The sequence below is a fragment of the Tenrec ecaudatus genome, chromosome 9 (genome assembly GCF_050624435.1).
Source record: "Tenrec ecaudatus isolate mTenEca1 chromosome 9, mTenEca1.hap1, whole genome shotgun sequence".
NCBI lineage: Eukaryota > Metazoa > Chordata > Mammalia > Afrosoricida > Tenrecidae > Tenrec > Tenrec ecaudatus.
Window position 1 is genome coordinate 96,131,702 of NC_134538.1, and position 4,263 is coordinate 96,135,964.

Below are 4,263 nucleotides of genomic sequence, written 5' to 3' on the forward strand. Positions count from 1 at the left end.
CACCCCCGCCGCCGCGCCTGCGCATGCGCCGACCGCTCCCGACAGCGCCCGCCGAGTGCACGGCGCATGCGTGTCTCCACCGGGGTCCGGAAACCCGTTCTCCAGCTGTGCGCGTGGACGAGTCTCTTTCTCCAAACTTGAGAGTAAATATGAGCGCTCTACTCCTGGAAACTTGTGACTCGTACCTCCTGTCTTTCCTAACAGTCCTTTTCCTCATGCAATAGAGGGAAACCGTGCACGTACGTCTTCGTCTGAGCAGGCCCCTGCTCCACACTGGGAAATTGCCCTGACAACTACCGCAGACAGGTGGGCCGCCCAAAGTTCCGGTTTTTAAAACCTCTGACTTCTTGCCCGCTGGGAAAGGGAAATTGTTAACACAAGATCTGTGATTTGGTCTGCCCCTCTGCTGATTCATGGAGATCTTTAACTGAGTGGTTAGCTGAGCTGTGGTAATAGGGCAAAGGTCAACGCCCAGTGCTTCCTGTGTGGCAGGACTTGGGGCTACTCCTCAACCTAGCAATGCCTGAGTTTTCTCATGTCGAAAATGGGAATCAAAGTAGGGAGTTATTTTAATTCTGTGCCAAGAGCAGACTATGCTCATTGCCAGCAGAACTGCCCACGTTTCATGAGTGTAGCTATGTTTAGCATGTACTCAAGATTCGTAGTAAACAAAGGAGACATAATGGGAATTCGTTTCTCTTCTGATGCTGTTGCCAGCAAACACGGGTCAGTGGGTGCCTGTCACTCTGCCTGGATATCTCCTTGCCAATGACAGACCAGGTTGATTCGAGACATTCAATGTTGATTTCTGCAAGTGCTGACAGAAGCAGTGGGGTTTGTTACCCCTAAACTGCTTCAAAAATCCAGTGAAGCCCAGTGAGTTATATGCCTTAGATTATATAACTTAAAGCAAGTTCTTGTGACGAGCGCAGGATAGCACTGATGCTCTAAAAGGCAGGTTTCACAATGGCAATTAGGAATTCATCTGTGCCCAGATTTCTAGAGAGGCCATTTGACCATCATCCCTGCAGCTTCATGGATGTCTAAGTTGGGGGGTTGCTTTTTCATCCTACCTTATTGAGTTCATATCTTCCAAAGTTAGGAGAGCTGGTGACGTAGTGGCTGTTTCAGTGGTGAGGTTGTTGACTCCAGTGGCGGTATAGTGGTTATGCAGTGGGCTGTGATCTACATTTTAAGCAGTTTGAAACCATGATAGAAAGACTGGGCTTTCTACTCCCTTAATTAGTTACAGTCTTGGAAACCCACACTGGATTGCTATGAGTCAGCATTGACTTAATGGCAATGAGTTTGAGTTTGGTTTGGTCAACTCCAGTAAAGCTTTAAAGTCTCAGAAACCCAAAGAGGCAGCTCTACCCCTTCGTGTTAGCTCAATATGAGTCATATTGACTCAAAGAAAGGTTAATGAGAGCATTCAAAACCAAACAAAAACTTCTCACTATTAACATTACTTGAAATTTCAGCTTGCTCAGTGAAATTCATACATATGCTTCATTACATGGGGCATGATAATAACATTTTCAAGCATATTAAATCAATGAGATGTAATAGAGAATATATCATTTTAAAGTAGGATGTGGTAATATTTCTCACGGATAGATGTTTGTGTATTTCACACATGCCTTAAAATGGAAGGAAATATACAAAACAATATGCAGATGCTTTCTGTAGTTTGTGAGACTGAATGATTTTTATTATCTTCTTTTACATGTATTATGGTTCTTCTAAAACACAAAAAACAGTTCTCAAATAAATGGCATTCACGCAAGAGTGAAGCTTTCTAAGAGAAAGGTCTTCTCCTTGGGCCTCTACTCAAGCACTCCCTCAATGCATGAATACTTTCTTCTATTAAATTGGCATTCTGTGATGCTCACCCTCCCGAAACAACCGCTGAAGCCAAAGTGGGTGAACAAGCAAATGTGAAGAAAGCTGATGGTGCCCGGCTATCAAAAGAGATAGTGTCTGGGGTTCAAAGGCTTTAAGATAAACAAACGACCATCTAACTCAGAAGCAACAAAGCCCACATGGAAGAACGCACCAGCCTGTGTGATCACGTGGTCCCAAAGGGATCCATTATCAGGCATCAAAGAACAAAAAATCATATCATTGGGTGCACACCTCCATGATATGCTAGCTGAGGAAAAATGGGTGCATAAGCAAATATGGCGAAGAAAGCTGATGGTGCCCGGCTATCAAAAGAGATAGTGTCTGGGGTCTTAAAGGCTTGAAGGTAAACAAGTGGCCATCTAGCTCAGAAGCAACAAAACCCATATGGAAGAAGCACACCAGCCTGTGCGATCATGAGGTGTTGAAGGGATCAGGTATAAGGCATCATCAGAAAAAAAAATCTTACCATAGTGAATGAAGGTGGACGTGCAGAGAGGAGTCCCAAAACCCATTTATTGGTCACTGGAGATCCCCTCGCAGAGGGGTCTACGGGAGGAGATAAGTCAGTCAGGGTGCGATGTAGCACCGATGACGAATACAGCTTTCCTCCAGTTCCTAAATGCTTCCTCTCCCCCCAACTACCATGATCCGAATTCTACCTTGCAAGTCTGGATAGAGCAGAGGTTGTACACTGATGCAGATAGGAGCTGGAGGCACAGGGAATCCAGGGCGGATGATACCTTCAGGACCAGGGGTGTGAGGGGCGATACTGGGAGGGTAGAGGGTGAGTGGGTTGGAAAGAGGGAAGCGATTACCAAGATCTACACGTGACCTCCTCCCTGGGGGATGGGCAACAGAAAAGGGGGTGAAGAGATGTTGGACAGGGCAAGATATGACAAAATAATAATTTATAAATTATCAAGGGCTCATGAGGGAGGGGGAGTAGGGAGGGAGGGGAAAAAATTGGACTTGATGCCAAGGGCTTAAGTGGAGAGCAAATGCTTTGAAAATGATGAGGCAGTGAATGTGCAGATGTGCTTTATACAATTGATGTATGTATGGATTGTGGTAAGAGTAGTATGAGTCCCTAATAAAATGTTTAAAAAAGCAAAAAACAATTGAATGATGGATTGTCATAAGATTTGTAAGAGCCCCCAATAAAAATGGATAATAAAAAAAAAGAGAGAGAGAGCGCAAAAGATCTTCTAAAGTGCATGACCGGTAGTGCCTGATCAGAATCACAAATTTGGGAGTCAGGCTACCTGGTGATGAGTCCCAGCGTGTCCTAGATTAACTAGCAGTCAATGGAATATTGAGTAAGATGCTGTTGTTAGGGTTCTTACCAGTTGGTTCTGACCCATAGTGATTCTATGAACGAGAGAGAAACACTGCCTGGTCCTGTGCCATCCTCACAATTGTTCCTATGCCTGGGCCTGTTGTTGCAGCCACTGTGTCAATCCATCTCCTGGAAGGACTTTCTCTTGTGCCATGTCCTCTACCAAACATGATGTCCTTTTCCAGGGACTGGTCTCTTGATGTTAGCCAAAGAAAATGGGCAAAGAGGGAAAAGAGGTGAGGCTGGCAGGAATCCTAATACAAAATGGAGATGGAGCCAAGTTTTTTGTCATACTTCTATAGCACAAAGGAAGGTGAAGGGCAATTAAGATCGCTCCATATCTTCAATGGAACAGACTGGAGATGGTGAAAAGGCTGGTGGAGAAAGACAGGATGTTCACACTGCCTTCATGGTGGCTGAATCTATTCTTGCGTATAGGGTCTGGAGACATGGCCTGAAATCTGGGTTGCAGAAGTACAAGTACCTAAACTTCGACCGTCCTCCCAATGATAATATTCAACTTCCTTAAACAGAAATATTATCTGTACAATGGAGTAAAATAACTTAGTGAGAGAGAGGAGATTGGATGCACATGGGCCGCAGAGTGGGGCACAGAGGCCTGTTGGTAGGAAGCATTGGGAGTGACAGGCCATCAAGGAGGGGAATCTCCACAGTTTAGGAAAATCTCATCTTAAATCTGTGGCATAAGAACCATAGGCTGATTCTATACTCCTGGCTCATCAAATCCAAGACTCTTTACTCACCTTTGCATATGCACTTCTCTGTTCATGCCCCAGGAAGACCCAGCCGAGGGGAGAGCAAGATGGGGGGTGAGACAGAGACGGACCAACTAACCTGCATCTGATAAAAGCCCCTAGACAGCACAATCACATCTGATTAAAAACCCCTGGATACCCCACATCTGATTAAATACCCCTAGACACAACACTTGAGGCCCCACCTGCTGTAACAGGTCTTTCCAAATGATAAATCATTCAGATGGGGTAGACCATTAGTCCAAG